The 23,096-nt window shown below is 42.7% G+C and overlaps 1 protein-coding gene and 1 long non-coding RNA gene across 15 annotated transcripts in view; one reads left to right on the top strand and one right to left on the bottom strand.

Annotated features, from left to right (window-relative positions):
• EPB41L3 (erythrocyte membrane protein band 4.1 like 3) overlaps nt 1-8,470 on the bottom strand; it is a 151,732-nt gene extending 143,262 nt beyond the window's left edge. For 5 of the 14 annotated variants that reach the window (XM_034996026.1, XM_034996018.1, XM_034996025.1 and 2 more), the window contains exon 1: nt 4,779-6,134. The gene's annotated coding sequence lies outside the window, so the exon portion shown is untranslated. Of the gene's footprint in view, nt 1-4,778; nt 6,139-7,939 lie in introns of those variants that run through there. The other 9 variants (XM_034996015.1, XM_034996019.1, XM_034996013.1 and 6 more) reach the window with 5 other exon arrangements.
• LOC118004599 lies at nt 6,657-20,623 on the top strand. Its single transcript, XR_004677632.1, has 3 exons — nt 6,657-7,058; nt 14,818-14,897; nt 20,344-20,623. It is a non-coding gene; the product is annotated as an uncharacterized LOC118004599 (long non-coding RNA).
• Nucleotides 20,624-23,096: the final 2,473 nt, after the last annotated feature.

A 23,096-nucleotide genomic window follows, 5' to 3' on the forward strand; every position in this document is an offset into this window, starting at 1 on the left:
CTCCATGATGTGAGTAACTCTAGATACAAATTACATAGAAGCAAACAACTCCCAGGCCCATCCTTGGGCTCAGGCTCCATCATGGCAACCTAGCAGTAGCCTAGGTCCACCATGCCAGTTAGTGCCATCTTGGGATCATACAGCTATTTTCCTCAGCCACATGAATGTAGGAAAACAACATGGATTTCAAGTAAAACTAACAGTCAAAACCATGGGCTTGACTTTAACATAACAGAGTGGCCCATATCCCTGGAGAATCTGCATGAAATCTGTGAACAGAGTTCGACATTCGCTAACCCTCTACTGCTGAAGACAAAGGCAAGGTTCAGAAATCAGAACAAGACCCAGGGCAGCTTTTTTTTTTCCCCCTTTCTCTGGAAGCCCCATGCCTCCACACCTCCTAAACTATCCCAGACTCTGAAGTGTCTCAACTCTGAATTCAGAGTCCAGTTCAGTTATAGGCTGTGGTGTCTGCTACCTGCTGGGGATGCCGCGATGCATGAGGGGAGACAGTGGGTACCTGGGACCTCAAGGTTAGGCTGTGCCAGGGGAGGTCCTCTGTCTGTGAATACACTCTGGTCACAGTATGAATTAAGAAATCAAAAAATATATGGTGAAAGCCTGGTTGTTTTAGTTTATTAAGACTAAGTACACACACATTACACTGAAATGCACGCAACTGCCATTAGATATTTTAATTTTGCTTAATGTCCTGTTTCACCACAGCCCCCTGATGTGTGTGCTACAAGACAATGACGAAAAGTACAAGCAGAAAGTAGCAGGAGGAGGAGGGGCTGGATGACAAGATTTCAAATAATCACCATCGTTAAGGTAATGATCCTTCACCAGTATTGCATGGGGCCCAAAGAAAATATTTATTTCCCATTAAAAATAATGATGTAGATATAAATTTGTATACATGAGAAAGCTTCCCAGGACATACTGTTACATAAAAAAGAAAATGGTTACATATAATGTTTAAGCTAGAAATCTGTTCTTGTAAAATATTATGTACCTATGTGAGTCCCTACATACACAAAATAAAGCTACTGCTATTTACTAGGCACTTAGGAAACATCATCGGATACTGTGTTCAGTGGTTTGCATGTTTTGTATCACTTAATCCTCATATCCTTGAGATGTAAACCTTATGGACATTTTAGAAATTAGCAAACAGAGTCAAGGAAGTTGAAAGCTGATCCAGGTCACAGAACGATTAAATAGCAAGACTGGGAGCCCAACCCAAGTCTGTCTGATTCCAGGACCCACTGCGGCATATTAGACATTCCAAGAGATAGCTCTGGAAGGATGTTTGCCAAAAATATTAACAGCAGCTGTCTCTAGAGCTTTTTGTTTTTCAGTATTTTAGAATATATTTTACTTCATTTTATTATTATTTTTTATATATTATTTTTTAGGGGGGTGGGGAAGGAGAGGGAGAGAGAGAATCTTAAGCAGGCTCCATGCCCAGTGGGGAGCTCAACACCGGGTTCAATCTCATGACGCCAAGATCATGACCTGAGCTGAAATCAAGAGTTGGACGCCTAACCCACTGAGCCACCCAGGCGCCCCTAGAACATATTTTAAAGTAAGCATGCAATATTTTTTAATATCTAAAATAACAAAGATGTTTTCATTGGAAGGATAAATAAGCAGCATGAAAATCTTCCCATCTTCCATATATCTAATCTTCCACTCTAAACAGCCCCAGAACAACAACTAATCTCCAACTGAATGTGACCACAAAAAATATATGGAGTTGCCAAAATACCAATCACAGAGAGGAGAAATCATTACAATCAATTTCTGAAAAATTCTGGATTAGGCCATTAACAAAAGATCATCTATCTCCAGACTCCTATTCTTCCAATACAGCCTACATTCATCACCAGATAAACACTCTTCTTTCCTATTCAATTACCTTCCTTGGCTCCCTACTATCTAGTAAAGTCCAAAATATCCTTTCGTCTCATATCCCAAAACCTCCCACAAGCAGGCCCCACACTTCCTCCTTCGACTCGTCTCCTACTGCTCCCTAGTGTAAAGGCTACATTCCAGCTAAATTTAGGCCTGTTGACCTCTGAAGTACCAGGACTAATCTCAATCAAAGTCCAACCATCTTCCAAGGACCAAAACAGAATACAAAGACCATTCAATAGATGTGTCCTATCAAGTAATGCACAAAAGAAACATAATTACTGGGGCACCTGGGTGGCACAGCTGGTTAAGTGTCTGACTCTTGGTTTCGCTCAGGTCATGATCTTGGGGTAGTGAGATCAAGCCCCTCACCCAGCGGGAGTCTGCTTGAGATTCTCTCTTTCCCTCTCCTTCTGCCCCTCTTGCCGCCTGTGTGCACTTTCTCTCTTTAAATAATTTTTTTTAAATCTTAAAAAAATAATTACAAATACACAGAATGGGCCATATAAATAAGAACTGATTATAAAGTATTCTTCATAAAAAAAATTTGCACACCCAAGTGACAAATCATATTCCATAAAATTCATGACACCATTCATTGTAAGAGACACAGCACTCTGCCAATCAAGCTATGACTCATACATCAGAATTTTTCTTTTCTAGTTAAAGAATTCTTAGATTTATTTAGGTATTCTATGCATAAATAAATACACAGAAACAAAATAATTTGGCCGAGGTCAGACTCTGCCTCCTTTGAATTGCAGGCCAACTCAGTTATTACTGTCCATGCTTTCCCACAATGCCATCCCTTATGCATCTTTATCAGTGAGGCACCATTTCTTACCAGTGCCCGTTACTACTCCACGATTATCTTCCAATCACCTGACATCCAATCTCCAATTTTGGACGCATGCTCCAATCAGTGGAATCAGTTGCCTGCTTTCTCTGCCACATGGCTGAGAGCAACGGTAAGTCATATCTCTAACTCAGACATGTTAAAATGCAAAAATATGTTTGTTGTAGAAATGATGACATTGGGGTTTGCACAGACACAGAGAAACTCACTGTTTGATAATGTAAGCACTATGTACAAAAATGACCAAAGAGGAGAGACCTACAATAGAAAATAGTTTTTCTCTTTTTAGTCCAACGTCAGGATCAATATCATCACCCAGCCCTAATCCATTTTCAGCTTCTGTCACACACCAGTCCAATCCCCTTCCTCATCTTCTGAGAATTCCCTCTACACTGATGTCCTCCATGACACCAATTAGAGCCGGCAGGAAAGGAAGCAGGCCGCCTGCAGATCTTCCCTTAAAGAAGCCATTCTTGTTTCTCTAGGTACCTGCAGTATTTTCTTCTCTGATATGGCAAAACCTCCAGAACCTACCTCATTCAAGCTATGGGCAGAATAGCAAGCTTGTTATGAAGAGGATCATGCCATTAAAAATAATGACTGCAGACATGGGTCCAGTAATTCTCATTTTTAAATAGAGTAGCAGTGCCTTTGAAGCCTTTTCAAATATTTCTTGTAGTGAAGCATAAGTCACAAATGGCCTCATTTTTCATTCAAGTCCATAAATATTTACTCAGTGCTATAAGTGTTTAGACCTGTACTTGGTTTGGGGATGAAACTCCAAGAAAAATAAGTTCCTACTCACATCATGCACTCACTCACTCAGTAAAACTGGAGAGAAAAATAAATACACGAAGCAGTTAAATATTGCATTTTTTCCTAGGTCCAGTACAGACCTTTCTGCTTTTTTTTTTTTTTTCTTTTTTAAGTTTGTAAGGAAGAGCTGTAAGAACAATGTATCAAAATGTCAGCAATCTAAAAATTAAGTTGTCAGCTTTTTCTCTGCACTGCAAATTACAAAAGAATTAGAGGTTTGGTGCTAATAGAAGCTTACAATTCTAAAGTGTGCAATTTAACCAATCACCGCAAGGTCTAAAAATGCAATTCCGAAGACCTTTCCACCAAGTGATCTGCAATTTCAACTTCTTTACTTGTGTCATTCTTCCCATTTTCCCCCCTTGCTTTGGAAATTGTTCTGGAATCGCTACACAGTGAAGAACTGCCCAGAGCCTCTACATGCATAATACACTCACATGAAAAAAATGATAGTCATCTTGACCAAGGAGGTATAGAAAAGACAATGAAGATCTGCAGCTATTCCAGGAGTCTTCATTTCTTCATGCTCATGTCACATTACATGCAGAAATCAAAACATGAAATGTACTTTACAGTTTCAGAATTTCAGACTTCCTTTTGTAATTTATTCAATACTAATTTGGGTGAAACATGCCTGTGATCATCTGTGCACTAGAAATCTAAGTTAGGATTAAAATGTTAAATTATAAAATAATTTGAACAATTTAAATGGAAATCAATTACCCCAAATCACTGCAGATATCCTGTAAACTTGTGAGATCTCTAGCTTTTTCCATCATTGCCAATTGCCATCACATCACTCAAAAATAAATCGGAAAGAACACCGCCTACACAGAAAACACACTATCTTTATAGACAACACATACTTTTAAAAGACAATACTAATAATCTAAACCAAAAATTTAGCAAGAATGCTATTTTAGTACAAAGAATAGTAAAAAAAAAAAAATACTGGCTCTGTGCATAAACAAAAATATAGACTCATTATTCTTGCTCTCTGGATAATTTTTTAAATGGCCCTTTTTAAAGATTACGTATAGTGTTTTACCCAGTAAAAGGGAAATTCAATGATTTCTACTATTTCACACACACACACAAAAAAAACAACCCTCCTCTTCCTTGATCTATGAAACACACTTTCCTATGCAGCCTTGAATTCACATCTACCTTCCCATCCTCCAAACAATACCTTATGGTGCAGTTCAACTTGCGAAAGGAGAGTCTCGTTCATTTATCAGGCAAAGTTAAAGCCAGCAAGATGCTTCAGACCGTCTGGTTTTGCCTGCCCCACCCTTGTTTCCTTTGAGCCATAGTGATGTCACAACACCAGGCAGGGCAATGACTTCACTGCTCCAGTCCTTGCTTCTGAGCACACAATTCTTTGCTGCCAAGGCAAATCAAATGACAGCAGAACCCTCCAAGAGTGCCTGACGAATTCCCAACAAATTAGCGCTAGCAAGCCTTTTGAAAGAAATAGATGCAGCAATTGCACCACTAAAGATCTCTCTAAATGAAGTGGTGCTAAAGATTAATTTGATTCATGGTTTTCAATAGTAAGTCTATATCCCATAATAAAGCTGACATTCAGGACAGAACGGTGTCTGGATACTTGGAAGGCACTATGGGAACCAAAGATGTCCAGGACAGTCAAGTAAATAAGTAATATCTCTCTTCATTATAGCCAAATTCTCACAAATTCTCTCTCTCAAACGTATAGTTTTCGGCTTACTCCTGAATGAAGTTCTACGTCACCAATTGGACATGAATTCTAATTTGTGAATTTTAAGACTTTTTTTAAAGCACTAACTTAAAAGATGAATATGTATATTACAACATGTAAGACCATACCCTGGACAAAAAGTTCCTGCCATATTTAATCAACATAGAGTAAATCCAGAAAAGATTCACAAACTGATGACAATATTACATCTCTCAGTACATGAAGGGTTGCTTGTCTTGCACCTGGGCAGCCCCTTAATGCATTTGACCAAACAGTTCTAAAAAAAACCAATGTATACATAAAATAGTTTCTAATCAAGTAAAAAAAAAAAATTCCCTGGTCTCCTATTTCAACACAATTCAAAGTTGGCCAAAGTCCAAACCCTATACAAGAACTGGCAAAAACTGCCTCTAACCTAAAATCACATTCATGCAGAAGAAATGACCTGAAAATTAAATGTAAATACTTTGCGGAGACACTGACTTTTGACCTGTATCTTCTCAATCCTTCACCTAAAAGGGGTTCACAAATTAAATAATGTGGCTACTTTTTATTACTGATAAATCATTCACAAAACATGTTCTTTTGCAAAAAAGTATTTGTCTGAAGCGGATTAGCTAGCTGAACTTAATGCAGTACCTTGTGCCTCTGATATATTTTGCTTTTCTAAACCACCAAAAAATTATAATGCAAATAGAACAGTATTCAGAGATTTTTTTCATCAGTGCCTTGTGAAATTAACAAATTAAAGTTACTGTTTCTCAATCTCAGTTTATTTCCTCTCACAATTTTATTATTCCAACTTAAGTTTTAAAAGTTTGAAACCAAAATTAAGATACATTTTTTAAAAACCCTGTTAGAGCCAAGGTATAAATCGCCTCCCCACTCCCCAGAGTTTACTCAAGCTTGAGGTGCTTCCCTTTCTTAATGGGGCTTTTTTTGCTTAATTTGCAGTAATTGGTGCTGGATCCAGGGCTCCCAGATAGAAGTGGAATTTTATAATTTTGGATTTCTTGAGGCTTTAAACATCAGACTAAGACCCCCAAAAGAATGTTTTTAGCACTTAGTGTGATGACTCTTCTACTAGGAATGTTCACGCTTCCAAGGGAAACTCCAGGACACCTGGCTGCCTCTGAGAGCCTAAAATGGGCCCCCAAAAAGGTCAGGCAGGATATCTGCAAAAGCAGTTCTGCAGGACTGCAAGACTAATGTAAAAACACTGAAACACCAACTTAAACACGTAATGGAAGCACTGCACTAGCAGGACTGCCTTGCCCTCTCGGGATTTCCCAGCCCAGCCTCCACACGTAATTAATACCACATGTTTTCTTTATCATTCTGTTAGTTCTCCAACAATCTCTTTCCAGCTTTAACCCTGGGCTGCAACTGGAGGAGAAAACCCTAGAAAACTTTGGATCCGTAAATATAAAACCCCAAAAGGAAAGACTGCTCCCACTGCAAGGGACCAGTTACAATTTACTAGGTAACCACACCCACCGCATTGCAGAAGCCATGAACTTGGAAGAGGTTGGAGGGCAGAGGGGAAAGGGGGAGGGGAAGAAGTAGGGCAAGATGAGAGGGAAAAGCCGAGAAAGCCAGGCCCCGCAGCAGGAGCGGGGAAACACCCGCCTGGAATTGGCCGAGACCACGACTCCCGCGGTCCGATGGCCCGGCCTCCCCACCCCCACGCGCCGCAAAGCCGCCCTCGCAGACACCTCCCGAAGCAGCTCGCAGCCCCGCGGGCGCCAGGTGAGCAGTGCCGCTCCCCGGCCCCTCCGCCTCCCCGCGCTCCGGCTTTTGTGGGGGGGCCAAGGGAGCGCAGGCTGGGGCGAGGAACGCCGCAGGTGCCGGGCCAGGAGCAACCTCTCTAGGACGCTCCCTCCTCCCTCAGCGGCCGGGCTGCAGCTCCCGCCGCCGTCCGAGGGGACGCCGCCCCAGTTCGGGGAAGGAGACAAGTTACATAAAAGCGGCCGGCCCGCTGCCGAGCCGGGATGCTTTGCGGCGAGCGCACCTTACCGGCCCCGCGCCGCGCCCGCCCGCGCCAGGCACCCGGGACGACCCCGCAGCCGCGTCGCGCTGGGCGCAGGGCCCCTCCCGCCCGCCGGCAACCGCCCCGGGCGGCGCCGCAGTGTCGCCCCCGGTCCCCCGCCCCTCCCTGCGCAGCCCGCCTCGCCCTCGCCCCCGCCCCCGGCCCAGGGGTAACTTAAAACATGGCGCCCCAAACGGGGGATTTGGGCAAACTGGCACTTAAGGGACGCGGGGTTCGCGCCGCCCCTCCCTGCCAGGGCTCCGGGGAAGGCCCCCAGGCCGGAGGCCGATGCTCTGGCTCCGCGCGCCCGCCCAGCCGATGCTGCAGCGCTGCGGGCGGAGCGGGCACGTCCCCGGGGGGGGGCGCAGCGCACCGGCTTGGCCCGGCCCAGCGGGGGTCCCGGCCGGAGGGCGGGCGGGTCCCAGGGCCCGGCCGGGTGCTGGGCTCCCGCGGTTCGGGCGGCCGTGCGGCGCCGGAGCCACGCGTCAGCCGCGCACCGCGCGCGCCTCGCCCCCGGCCTCCCGCTAGTCCTCCGCGCCTCGCAAACCGGAGACCCCCTCGGATCCCCGCCCCCCTCCGCTCCGGCTGCCAGAAAAGTTACCTCGGCTGGGCAGGCAGCCCGCGCGCCGCGGCGTGGGGACGAGGCTCGGGCTGGCGTCCTCCCGGCTGTGCGCAGGAGGCTCCGGCGTGGGGAGGAAGCCGCAGACGCGGGCTGATCGCCGCCGCTCCCCGCCCCCCTTTGCAGGCGGCTTGGAGGCTCCGCGGAGCTGCGGCGGGGGCACACGCCCAGAGCCGGCGCAGAGAAAGCCAACCCTGTCCTGCCGTCGCCTCCCAGCTGCGGGGGAGGGGGCCACCGCAGCACTCCAGGACAGTTAGGTTGTAACAGGCTTCTCCGTCCTGGCGCAGGGTCTGGCTCAGGGACAACGCCTCGAGACCGTTGCCAAGAGCGTTAGACTTTGGATTTCCACTTTAGATTACAGCCCAGGCTTTCTGTCCCATTCCTTATGCCTCCCAGACACCCCCTGTAAGGGGGAGGGGGGAGGGTGTTCCTGGCCATCAGGTGAGTAATTTACTGGCTCAGGGGCTGCAGTGTTTGTTTGTTTGTTTTTCTTTTTTAAAGAAAAAAATAATCAAATTGGCGGCGTCTTGCGCAGGGTGGGTGTTCAAGAAATATCAAGTTAGTAGGGAACACCTGAATTAAAGGTTGAAGGAAGAGGTTTCCTGTCTTTCGGCAGCCCCCTCCTTCCCATTTTCTCCTTCCTCTCCACCATCAAGATCCAGTTACAGGTGGTCTCCCAAGCTTCCCAGTCTATCAGGGGAGTAAGTCATTGATCAGGCTTTCAGCTGAAATTGGGGGGGGGGGGGTGCTCACGCTCTGATTTACAGGTGAAAGAAATTATTCCAGGTCATCTCACAATAAGCTCTAATCAAGTAACCAACTCATATATATTAAAATGTTTAAGGCCCTCTTTAAATAGTCCTGATCACCCTTTCAGGAGCTCAGCCACTCAAGGTGGCAGGATGGATTCACAAAAATAGTGCATTTACTATTGGGTGCCAAAGATGTGGTGCAGAATAGGAGGCAGAGATTAGTAGGCTGGGTCTGTCAGTGAAGCCTCTGGAATTGGGGAGACTTGGCCTGGGTTTTTAGGACAGGGCAAAGGCAATAGAAAAGGGGAGGGGGCATTTTTCTGGTTGCATGGGAGAGAAAATTGGAAAACCATGGTTACTATGTTGCTATGGAGTTTGTGAAGCTGTATTCAGTAGAAGATGTGCACCTTTGGGACATTTTAAGCAAGAAAACGTGGCTGAAGTTTTGTTAAAGGAAAAATAATGTGGTGACTTGGAGAATGGAGGGGCAAATACAAGGAGCTGATATAGGAAGGGATTGTGGCATTGTTCCAAGTACCACAGGTAACAAGGACCTGAACTGTCAAGCGACAGATAATGGTGATAGTTCAAATACTGGAAGATAGATTTGGGGATTACCTATATTAATTTTCTATCAGGCCACAGGAATATTACAGACATATATACACATCTCACATTTGTACCTATATGGCTGTGTGCGTGTCATATAAGATCTGTGAATGAAGAAAGGGTTTTTTTCCTTGTTTGTGTGTACACTTAAATACTCTCCTTTAAAAGTGGACTTGAACGGGGCGCCTGGGTGGCTCAGTCGTTAAGCGTCTGCCTTCAGCTCAGGTCATGATCCCAAGGTCCTGGGATCGAGCCCTGCACTGGGCTCCCTGCTCCTCGGGAAGCCTGCTTCTCCCTCTCCTACTCCCCCTGCTTGTGTTCCCTCTCTCACTGTGTCTCTGTCAAATAAATAAATAAAATCTTTAAAAAAAAAAAGTGGACTTGAACAAACTGTATTGTTTACAACAAACACTAAGCTGGCATTATCATTTCAGACACAGATGGCTTCATATTTTCATTCATTTTATTGCCATATTTTTGCTACTTTTTTTTAATTGAAAGCAAACTGTTTTCTCCCTGATTCATGAATCTTAATCTTTCTGGTGATGGAGAAAATCAAAAATGTACAGATGTCTATTTTCTTGGGAGAAAATGTTAGAATACTAAATACTATTTTTTACAAGTTAGAAGTACCTCGCTAATTATCTGAATATTCCATGAATTCAAAATTTGGAGTAAAAACCATACTGCTTCATAGTTTAATAGTAAATCTGGGAAGTAATACTATGAAAATCTTTGGGCTTGACCAAGGCTTTCAGCTCTTCTTTTTTGACTTTCCTGGCACAGATATGGAGAAAAGAAATGCCAAATAAAAACTTGTGAGCAGCACAGAGCTCTACCAGTAACTTGCTCACATCTCTGTAATAAATCCTTTTTCTTCTACCTTATTAATATCATGCAGGAGCCTCTCGTCGTCATCTCTGTCTCCCCACAGTGCCTCACTGAGTACATTGCAAGCCAAGCACTGAACATTTTCGCTAAATGAATGGATGTTGGCTAATGAACTAAGTTGTCACTATATTTGAGAGTTGAGTTTCCTCTTGTATAAAATAAGAGATTAATTCCGAAATTCTTATGCTTCAAAAGTACTAGGGGCCTATAAAATAAAACGACATTATCACATCTCTACCTGCTGAGTAAAAGCAATAATGAAAAACCTTTTTAACTCTTATCAGGAAATTTAATTATGAGCTTTTCTACATGGAAAAGAGAAGGAAAGTAACAAAATTAAGTAGAAGGCAAGGTGATGATCCCATTACAGTTGGATTTGCTTTCTTTCATAAAGACTTAATTCCTCCCTGCATTCCTCTCACTAACAAAAATGAAGCCTCCTATAGCCCCAGAGAATTCTTTATTCTTACCAGTATGAAACCCCTTCTGGTGCTTTTTCAGTAAGTTTTAGAAAAGTAGTCCTTGGGTCAAGGGAATGCTTTTCACACAGTCCTAGAGCCAGTGCAGATTGAACCCAGTTTATCAGATTTCTGCTTTATTATATCTACATGGCAAATACTGAAATAATCCATGATATGTGGGGAAGGATTCCATGACTCCAGCCTAGGTCTCATGATGCCCTTTCTGGTCTCAACCACCATACTAAGGCTTACCTTACAACATTATTCTTATTTACGGGCTTTCTGAAATTATTCTGTTGTATACAAAATATATTACTGAAGGCCAACAAGCCATCTAGAATTCTAGCCATGGTACAGAGAAAGGGAGCATAGCTAACTTCTGGTAAGATAATGCATGTGTGGAACTTCATCCCGAACCACAGAGACAGGATGTCCCCCAAAGCTCCACCGAGCCCCAGGTGCCAACAGCGTGCTGACTCATTGGTACTGGTACTCTGCTGCCTGCACTGCAACGTAATTCCCACCTGATAGCCAAGGCAGAGGCAGAATTTGCAGATTGTGTCATATTGTCAGCCTCATCAACAAGACTCCAGAAAGAAATGGTGCAGAACCTGGCCAGTGACTACATCGGAACTTTGCCTTTCAGCGTCAGCATTAGAAGAGTATCTTGAAAGCCTAACCAAACCCTACAAAGGTGGCTACCTTAATAGGCATGCAACACTCATTTGCCCTCTTTGACAACCTCAGACTACTGTCACATAAAGCACTGTGGTCTTTTTAAAAATGTCCATATTCTCCAGTACTTTTAAGTTGACTGTTTTTCAGCCTAAGATGCCTTAGTAGGATGTTAACAACACTTGGAGTAACTAGTTGGACATCTTGTATGTTCAGGATCACGTCAGGCACCTCCATTGCATATTAAGTCCTTGAAATCAGGACACAAAGTCTTTCGCCACGGCCTTATGGGGACCATAAATAAGAGAAATATGGGGATGAATGCTTAATTCAAAAGTAGCAAGCTTATTCTTATGAAATAAAAATATGTTTAAGAGTTTCTAGGGCTTGAGAATACTGTCAAGTTTATAGCTCATTAACGCTTCCAGATGCTCTCTTCATTCAGGGTTTGTATACATCATTTCAGGGGTCTGTATACATGCAGAGCACAGATGCAAAATGAAGTAAAAAACCACCCATAATTATAAACGCAGCATAAAATGTACAAAAATATGTACACATGAGAGGGAACAAGTTTAGACATGCCTACACATCATTTTAAAAAATCATTCCTATTCATCAGAATTTCCTATTTGCCTCCTCTCTCTCTTTAGGTTATACTCGTATAAAAATACAGGTCATAAAGGTGGGACCAATACATATTGTATAAATTCCACTGTATTAAAATATACACTTACTGGGTTTTTTAAAATTTTTTTCCATTTCAAGTATATTTTAGAAATCTCAGCCCTTTTAAATAGAATAATTTTAACAAAAAAAATTAAGGTTATTCTAATCCTCAGTTCTTTATAAAGTTTAAATGCTCAATTCTCTTCTCCCCTTGAGTAAAAATAGAAATCCATTAAGACTATTTTATATTTGGCCAGTATATATATAATGGCAAAATACAAAGAATGGAAGTTGGTAATCTATAAAATTACTAAATTCAACTCCCAAACTGTTCATCATCTGAGACCACAGTGATATCCCAAACATGATCAGTATTAGGTTTTACTAAGACACTTAACATTTCAATCACTTTCCCCCAAAAGACATAAAATAAATGCCAGCAAGCCTCTCATTCTCCTATAAAGTTGTAAATAATCCTAACCAGCTATTATATTTTGTTTTAACAGCAATCAATAAGAAAGAGCTGAAGGAAAAAAAAAAAAAAGAATTAGCTGAAGAAGAAAAAAATGGGTAATAAGACACATTCAGATGTCTCGTTTATTAACTCTCTCTTCAGGCAAACATGCCATAGTTAACCTATAAACTAAGAAATGTACAGCTATGACTACACCAAAAAAAAATTGTCAGCTTTGCTTCTTAATTTGATCCCTACTTTCTAGCACTTTTTTTTTTCTTTCTAATTACCTCACTGTACTTGCTTACTTTAACAGTGTGGGTACAACCTACAAATGTGATTCCACTCTAGTCCACAGCTTCCAGAATGTTCTGGGAATCAATGAAAATACCATCTAGAATATCTGTGTTCCTTGTAATAAATCTGGCATTTAATAAGTCAAAGCCATTTTGTTAAAAAGCTTCCTCTACTGACTCTTTTCCTGTTGAAGATGTTTATCAGGAACTTGGAACATGCAAGGTGGGCTTATGGGCTTATCTGCAGATGATACAAATCTGAGAAGGATGCCAGGGTTCCTCAATCCAGGTTGTTTGTAAAGAGCTTAAATTTTATATTTCCATGTCAACAATAATCTTGGAAAGTGATAGAAGTATTCACACCATTTACATCAGAAGCACTCAGAGTGCTTGTTAATATAACCTATTCTTGGGGTCCAGCCCTAGACTAAGCAAATCAGAACCTCTGGGGTCCAGAGAGCAGGCACTTTTAACAAGGTCCCCAGGATCCAGGAGACCAGTGTACAACAATAATCCCACAGGGAACAAAGTTAGTGTACTCAGATGTTTCATAGAAGTTGGAACAGAGACGAGTGGTAGGAGGTTAGCCTCATTCAGCCATATAGGTAGCAGAACTAAAGGGAGTCTACACTACAAGTCAGTATACATATTGCAAGAAGAGTTATTGCTTGGATCCTGTCGTATGCATCAATTTGCAACAGCAGTTCATTAGCAGTAAGTATAGTAATAAATAACAATGAAAGATTGTTCTGTACCCAATTCCAGCAATAATTGGATTAGATGCCCATTTACTGAAGATTGCAGTAAAACTACAACTCTGACCTTAATTTCCAAGTGCACAAAACATCTTTACAAAGTTGCCAAGGGATGTCTCATTAAAACAGGAAATGGAGAACTAATTGCTGGCAGTTTTGGTTAAGTGTGAGATTTGACAATCTCAAACCCTGCAAATAGAGACTTTATTAATACCTTTTGGTATAACATACATATGCAAACAGACACCCCCTTAGAGGAGGAATTTTGTTCAGAAAAACAATATCATTAATCCCATTAAATTAATGATAATTTTATTGTAAGGGTCTTACATTTTTCATATGGATTTGTAAGGTTCTTTTAATTTTATAGTTGATGAGATCTATAAGCATGAAAAAATGTTATTCTAGCATTATGCCTACATATATCTAAGTAGCAAGACAACATGGGGGCACCAGAAATAGTTTCTTTGGGTAAAAGGATGTTAAAGAACGAGATTTCAGCTCAATAAAAGGACTGCTAATGTAATATGGACCAGGTTGTCTTATGCGCAGTAGGCTCTCTACCTAGAATGTTCAAGGAGATACCATAATGTCAGTATGGCCCTAGAGCAGAGTCCTCTGTCAGGTGGGCACTTAGGCAACGTCATATTTAAAGTTGTGTCCAACTCTGAGATCAAATTGCTTTCCATGTGTTTGCCACTCAGGAACCAGGAATTGTCCACAATTCTTCACTGTTGAGGTAGAAACTCAAACGTTGACTTCATTAAGATACACTGATAGATGTATATTTACATGTTACAGAATAGCCTAGAAAACTTCTTTGTTATAGTTTGAGATTGATTTGTCATTGGTTTAGTGCTTTTTCTCTGTAAATCTGATGACAATATCCACCTCTATTCCCCTCCCACATGTTTCTCTAATTCATCAGTCGAATCTACTTGTCCCACCCTTGCTCATCAGACCTTTCTTATCTCTGAGCCAGGTTTTACTGAGTGGCCTTAGGTGGCTGAGAATGATGTTGAGTCAAGGTATAAAGATTCTGAATAGGAAACCATTATTTTTTCAAGCCTTTTACTAAATTTTTTCCAGGTGTTCCAATGCCCATTTCCAAATTATTCCACTGTTCAACAAAATCAAGCAGGCATACACCTACTGTATCACATATACGTTCATGGACACCATTAGAGCCCAATGAACAGAGTACTAGACGATAAAATCATTATGTGGCCTTGGGCAAATTTTAGCTGTTCTTTTATCAATATCCATTGAAATACTCCTTCCATTTTCTATTTTACTAGAACAACATGATGGTTCTCAACCATGGCTGTACATTAGAAGAATCACCTAAGGGAACACTTAAAAAAAACCACAACTGAAGGTGAGTATCATGCCTGGGTGATAGATCCATATGGGCTTATTATTATAATTCTCTTTACTCTGTATACATTTGACATATTAAAATATAATTTTAAAATGCTGATGCTTGAGATCTATCCCAATTCAATTAGATCACAACCTTTAGAAAGAGCCTCAGGTATCAGTATTTGGTGACCTTTTCCAAGTGGTTTTTGTGTGTAGGTAGAGTGGAAGAACAGGAGTACAAATCACAAAACTGAACATTAATAATTCCTCAAAAGCAAGACGCCGTAAAAGTAAATGTTAATAGAATTAATATAAATTCTTAATAAAAACCAATTAATAGATATTGACTACCTATTTATATCCTTAAAAAAAAAATTGCCTGAAGTACTTGATAGCAGCCACTGGATTAAGCATGCATGCACCCATCATCCTCTATAAAGCTAGCTGGTGTTTGAACACACGTTTGGTTTCCTGGGCATTGCCCGCCATCAGATTTGTTGGTACTCACACTCCTTAGGGGAAGCCTATTACTGTAGCTGGCTGCCCACTTCATTGTAATGTGTCAATAAAATGATGGCATATTTAACAACAGGCATAAAGAACTCATAACACACTAAATATCATGACTAGGATTTCAACAACTCTTCAAACTCTCCAGAGGAAAAAATATCATTCATGGTTTTATTCCAAGTTCTTGTGTGAGATAGAGAAAATGCACATACGCACTCAGGTTTATCTTAGGTAATAAATAATAGAAGGTCCCAGCATGTACTTTTTGATGAAACAGATAAAAATACCTGAAAAAATTAGAGGGGGTCTATAGGGAATCATGTCTAAATAAACCTAATCTTAATGTTTTATGAATGGGAGCTAGCGACTTTCCCCCGGGCGGGGGAGGGGGGGAGGGGGCGGTTCAGACATTGAGATACGACATCGTGGTGCCCAGCCGAGGGATCATTATTTCTACTCAGAGTCAAAATGTATTGATCATTTACTTTGTGCAAGGAGCTGTTTTACGAGCCCTTGTTCTATGAGACTACCTCATTTTACCATCACAAGAACTTTGTGAGATAGATTCTATGATCACCCCTATTTTACAGAATGGGGAAATGAGGCAGAAGCAGGTTCAACAATGTGTTCAAGGAGACACGATGACTGGTAGAGCTAGGATGGTCTGGGGTGATCTGATTCCTCAGCTGGACATGGAAGAGCTCTCACTAGAGAGCCAAACACACACACACACACACACACACACAATTTTACAGTACAATAGTGCACTGCAACGAGCAAACATTGCATCAGCTCGGAAGGCAGAGTAGCACTGAGTTAAGGAATGACTTTCCATTACCATGGGCATTTTAGAGAACTAAAAGTCCCTAAGAATACTAATACAGAAAAAATATTCAGGTCATTTATAAGTTTAAGAAGCCACTAAAAGAACTTAGGGCAAATGCTAATAAAATCATTATTATTAATTTTTCTTTAATCCACTATGGACCACACATTTTTAAGTGCTTCATATGTATATTTTCTCTTTTTCCTCACAGTTTTATGAGGCGGGAACTCTTATGATCCCCATTTTAGAGAGGATAAAACTGAGGCAGCTGAGCCGCTAACTAACTTGTCCCTGGTCACACATCCGGGACCAGTCAATTTTATTCTGCAGCCTGCACTCTTAACCATGATGCTAAGTTGTTCTTATACAATTCCATATGTTCAGTTGGAATTTCCTCTACAGGAAAGGAAATACTACATTTAAAAAGTGGTAGCATGTGTGGAATCCTTATATAAATATGTATCTATTTTACTAGGAAGACTATTCTACCGTTTACAACTTGAGAAAAAGACCAAAGGGGAATGTTCTGGCCCCCTGGTAAATCCTAGTGGCCCTACCTTCAACATATATCCAGAATATGACCACTTCGCTTCACACCTGCCACTAGCAGTCTGGTGTAAGCCATCACCATCCCCCGCCTGGTTCCTGCAACAGCCTCATCACATCTCTCTCTTCTGCCACCGTGAGTCCTTTCTAGTCATTCTCCAGACAAGTGTTGTGATCCTACTAGAACTAGCCAGATCACGTCAGTCACATATGTTCAAAGCCCCCCTCCGGACCTGCATCATCCAGCCTCAGGGCATCTGACCCCACCATCTGGGCACATCTCCCGGCCATATTCCTTGTCTCTCTCACTCTGGTCTTGCAGGTCCTCAGACAAGCCGGGCTTCTCTCATGCTAACATCCTCATCTCCTTCACGTCTGCTCATGTGTCACCTTCTCCAAGGGGCCTACCCTGATAATCTTATTAAACCTGTGACCAGGCTACCCCAGCACTCCTACCCCCTTATCACCTAACATACCTGTCAATTCCTTATTTATCATGTTTATTGTCTGTCTCCTGCCATTCAATTAAGTCCCACAAAGGCAGGGGTTCTGGGCTCCTCTTCACTGGTGACCCAGTTGCCTAGAATGGTGCCTGGCAGAGGGAAGGCATTCATTGTACATTTGTTGGATGAAAGGTTGAAGAAAGCAGCAGGGATTATAAAATGTGAGACTCTGAGAAAATACAGAATTGAGGAGTTAGGTGCCCAGGATTGGGATGAGACACCAGAAGGAAGAGATTCAGAAGGAAGAAACTATAAGAACGGTGGGCCTATGATAAAAGAATGTGCATGGTTCTATGCAGTATACCTCCTCCACAGCCACTGGTGGAACTGATTTGGGCAAAATCTCCCAACCACCCAACAGGACTCCCCAGCCTCACCCCTGAACCAACACAGATGATGCCAGCTGGGTGCATCTCCCACCACGTCCTCAGAGATGAAACAATGGTAAAGCCACCCCTCCCAAAATGCCACTGGGTCATTTCTTAACATCAGAGTGGATTTAACCAGCACTCATCTTCTCGGGACAAAAGAAATTATGACAGGATCCAAGCAGGACCCTCTTTAGTCATCTGCACAAACAATGAAATTGACCACTGCGGTGGAAAATGTCAGATCAACCGAAGCGGAAGTGTCCAGGCTAATATTATTTTTCATATCAATGGTTGCCATGGTGATACTTATAAAGATTTAGCAACAATCAGGCAGTGAATTTAAGAGGCTGCTGGAGGAAAAGAAGTTGTAACGTACCCTCTGTCTTCACAAATCACTCTCATCCCACTTGTGCCCAATAAATGGCTCACTTCTTTTGATTGCACTTGGCATGCCCATGAAAGATGAGTTTTCGATTCTGTAATTTCAAGCTTGAAGCCCATACTGTGTTTTTCCATTTGGTCTGCATTAAGGATTTATTCAGTGTTTCATGGTGTCTTTCCAAGGTCACCAGGCCATTCCCTCATCTGCCAAGAATGTCTCCTCATCCCCAGCCTCTTCCTCTGCCAGAGCACCCAAGTTCTAAGGCCTCCCACCCCCTGGAAGGAGTGTCTGTGTATTTACCATTGCCAACTTTATGCAACAGCCATAATTTAAACAAATTTTAGGAGACAGAATATCTAAACCACTCCCTCCAACCCCACTGCTAGATTGCAAGCCCTGTGAGGGTGCAAATTATCTCTTACTCATATTTGTATGTCCCAGAATGAGTAGCATGGCACATTAATCTTTAAAAAAAGAAAAAGAAAAAATCCCTAGCGCTAGGTACTAGAGAGCTTAGTGAATGACACCACCAATCTTCAGTCATGGAAGTTAGAAACCCTGGTATCTTCCTGGCACCTTACTTTCCTTCAACCCCTTTATCAGATCTATTACCAAGTCCTTTGCCTTCTACCTTAATCTCCCGGATCTGTCCACATCGCTTCCTCCTTGCCCTCTGTTCTATAATAAATTCTTGTCTGGTCTCTAATCCAGCCTCCCCTCCCCCACCTCACTCCACGCCCTGCCCGGACATGGGGATGTGGGACATGTGTAAACTCTCAGAGATGTAAGACCAATGCTGTGGCCCCTGCTTAGCACACTCCCTTCCCACTGTTCCCAGGGCGAGGACAACACCTTCTTAGTGCAGCTTCAACACCCTGAGTTCTCTCCAGGATCCTGAACCAGACCCCTCCCCCTGCTCTGGGCAGACTGGTCACCTTTCCACCACCTAACTAGGTCACATATCCTCATCAGGGGCTCTGGCGGTACCGGTCCCTCTGTGTCCCAGCACCGCCCCACTGCAGGTATGCACCGCGGGTGTGTGACTATTGGAGGAACCCCCATCTCCCTTCATAAGACAGGACTGGGGTTGCTTCTGCTCACTAGTGTGTCCCCAGCTAGCACACCGCCTGGCATGCGGGAGACACTCAGTGAACATTTATGAAAAATAAACACCTGTGGACTGTCATCACTGGAACCAGTACCATCCATAATCCTTAGGCGTCTGCCTACGCAGGTGGTGGCGAGGGGCTCTCTACGTCTGCGGGACACAAGGGAAAAGGAAAAGCATAGATCCCAACTCAACAAGGCTTTTCTGGCCTCGGACACTTAAGTAAGGCTCGCGGAGGGCACTCAAATATTTATCTGTCTTATTTGTGAACATGGACTGAGGAGAAACCAAAACCTTGCCATTTTCCTAGCAGTGTGGCTGGGGTAGGGGCATCTGACACCAGAAATGCTACCAGTATAGGAGGGAGAATGACCCAACTGTCCCTCAGAGCAGAGCATCAGCCTCTGGACTTCACCACTAGGTCTTGTTTGCTCTCTGCGTGTCAGTGATTAATCCTGTTAGAGAAATTAAAGGGCAGAAAAACGAGACTTTTTCTACATCAGACATCAGGGATGGGCTGAGGGAAAGCCAGGCAGACTGGGAGTCTCTCTGTCTGCCCAAGGCCCCACGTGGGGGACCGAGCGGGAGGCCTGGAGTCAGCCCACTGGCTCTGCGGTGCGCCAGCACCCGAACCTTGGCTTGGGCTGCGTGGCTTCATCTCCATTTATCTGCTTTCTCATCTCTAAACTGAATGACTAAACCTGCTTCAAGGACTATTGAGAGGATTAAATGAAATAATTGATTTAAAAAGCACTTAGTAAGTCTAAGTGTCATACGATGGTGTTGCAGTTAGGGGGGCAGCTCACAATAATAGAGTTGGCCACTGTCCTCAGCTGCTGCCGCCCGGCGGGCCCCGAGGCCGCCTCCCTCCGTCTCACCCCAGGGGCCTCCAGGATGCAGAAGCTGAGCAGGGCTGCCCTTGGAGAACCAGCCCACTTGGCAAAGTGAAGGATGACGGCTCTCAACCCTGGGGGGCGGGAGGGGGAGCGCTGAACGTATAAATCCGCTTCACAGATGGGCTGGGAAAGAAGCATCCAGGAGCCCTTAACAGCTTATCTGCTAGGGCTGCTGACTTGGTTACCCTGCCCGGTGGAAATGGGGCAAGTGCAGGAACCCACATCTGTTCGAAGGGAACAGACCTCATATTTTTTAAATAAAGAACATCTATGTTAACATGTGTGCTGGTCCTAAAATGTTATTTTTTTTTTCATTCCAGTCTTGCAGCCATTGCTAGAAGCATTTTTTAAGGCACTCATTTGAGAAGTTCTTTGAAGAGCATATGCCTCATTATTTGGGAATCACTTCAAAAACTGCAAGTACTCATGTTGTTGAAGATGGATTGGGCTTTTTGAAGAAGACAAGATGATTTCGCACAAGCTAATGAATAAGGGGGTCGGCCGGAGACAGAGTCATCGGGTGTCGAAGACAAACCAAAACAAAACCCTGCGTTTTTTTGTTTTTTTTTTTAAAGATTTATTTATTTATTTGAGAGAGCGAGAAAGTACGTGAGAGGGGGGAGGGTTAGAGGGAGAAGCAGGCTCCTCGCCGAGCAGGAAGCCCGATGCGGGACTCGATCCAGGGACTCCAGGATCATGACCTGAGCTGAAGGCAGTCGCTCAACCAACTGAGCCACCCAGGTGCCCCAAAACCCTGAGTTTTAACTATAAACACACTCCACAGAATTCTTAGAATAGTTTAACGTGCTAATTTGGAAGGAAGTTTCCAAAGTACTTCCAAAAAGATCTTGAGCAACAGAACCATCTCCACCCACAAAAATAACTGTCATTTATTGAGTGCTTACTATCTGCCAGGCACTCTTCTTGACACACATTCTATCAAGATTTTGTTTGCTCTCTGCATGTCAGTGATTAATCCTGTTAGAGAAATTAAAGGGCAGAAAAACGAGACTTTTTCTACATCAGACATCAGGGATGGGCTGAGGGAAAGCCAGGCAGACTGGGAGTCTCTCTGTCTGCCCAAGGCCCCATGTGGGCAATTATCCTTAAGTCTATTATACCCATCTTATAAGAAGAGAGGTTAGGTAACTGCCCATGGTCATAACCAGGTAAACAGTAGAACTGTACTTATCTGCATAGAGGTATTTATTGGGAAATCTCTCCTCTCCAAAAAGTTAGCATTCCTTTGAATGAATGCACTCTGATATATTTGGGTTTTTTGAAATTTATCATAATACTCAAGCTTCTCTTAATTGATACAAAAACAGAACACTGCAACAGATATGCAGGATCAATGGAACCTGGGGCCTAAACCACTAGGAACAGGGCTTTGCAAATGTACAGAAATCCCCAATGCCTAGGGGAACCATTATGAGACCCTTTCAAATAGGAAGCAGAAATGAGCCTCATAAAAACCTGGAAATGAGCAACAGATAATGGCATTCATATCCAGATACCATTATGCTTATGTGGAGAATTTAAGCTGGTGATACATAGAATAATTATGTATTATATTTAATTATATAAAAACTGCCCAGCCTAGGTGTTTAAAAGCTGAGTTTAAACCTGGTTCTGGAATCTGCTGACTGGGTAGTGAATTATCCTTCAGGGCCTCAGTATCTTAGTCGCAAAGTGGGGATGACCACATCACCCTCTTTATGGGGTCACACAAGAATCAAATACATATGTTAAGCTATTCCAGTGGTGCCCAGCACACAGTAAGCACTTTATAAATGTTAGATATTATTAGGGGCGCCTGGGTGACTCAGTGGGCTGTGTCTGACTCCTGCTCAGGTCATGATCTCAGGGTCCTGGGATCGAGCCCCGTGTGGGGCTCCTTGCTCAACGGGGAGCCTGTTTCTCCCTTTCCCTCTGCCATTCCCCCCACTTGTGCTCTCTGGCTCTCTCTGTCAAATAAATAAAATCTTTAAAAAAATTTTTTTAAATGTTAGCTATTATTAATATTTATATACAAATACATTAATTTTCTAAGGGTCATTATCTGAGATAGAGCACAACAGGACAGAGACATTCATATTCTACAAGTGTTCTTAGTCTTTGACAGTGGTGCTTTAATTCAATTAGACTACATCAGGTATGAGTTTTTTGAGCTTTAGGAGGATTTTCCTTGCCAACATTACACAGTGTCTGAAATTAATTAAATGATAGTTGCTAAAGTGGAAAGTTTCCAGGATCATTTCTGTATAATCCCTCAAAAAAGAATAATTTGGCATAGACTCCTTATGAAGATGAATAAACACTTTTTTTTTCCTGTACAGAACTTTGTGATCTTCAAAATATTTGCCTACAGTTTTATTTTTATGACATGAGGCAGCCACAGTCTAAATTTGCAGATCAATAGAATAGATGATAATGTTTTCCACCATGGAATGTTCTCATATCATTAAGTCTGGACTTATTAACAGCCCTATTTACAAATTAATGGAGAGGGGAATTTTCCCTGGTTTCCTAATTTAGAATGCTGATTTCATACAAAATGAGAGAGACTATGTGATGGGGACCCTGGAGTACGTACCAACAGTGGGAAGTGTCTGCTTTTGCCCCCAGAGCCCTGCCTTTGCCCCTATCTTACAATGAGAATGAGGCCAGGGAATGTTCTGCTGGGGCTTTCTGTAAATTGTAGCTAACTCAATGGCCACCAGAAGTAGAACCCCAAAGGCAGAGCCTCACAGCCCCAATGCAAAAAAAATGGCAACTGGGTATCATTAACATACTACAGTTTATCCAGACGTTAAGTGTATTACGGATGAAATAGGCTTTTGTCCAATTACCTGGGAAGCCAACCACTAAAATAGTCTTTTCTGTGGGACAATGCCTGCCGAGTTCCAAATAATCAATCTGCAAATGAACTTCTGGATGTAAGTGTTTATAAATTCATGGTTATTTGGTTTAATTTGAAACCCTCTTGCAGCTCATGCCAATCATGCAGCTTTTACTTGGTTACCTCTCCAGGAAAACCTGTGAAGACTAAACAGAATTACTGATGGTTTTA

Source organism: Mirounga leonina, unplaced genomic scaffold, assembly GCF_011800145.1.
Source record: "Mirounga leonina isolate KUSES-001 unplaced genomic scaffold, KU_Mleo_1.0 Mir_93, whole genome shotgun sequence".
Taxonomy (NCBI): domain Eukaryota; kingdom Metazoa; phylum Chordata; class Mammalia; order Carnivora; family Phocidae; genus Mirounga; species Mirounga leonina.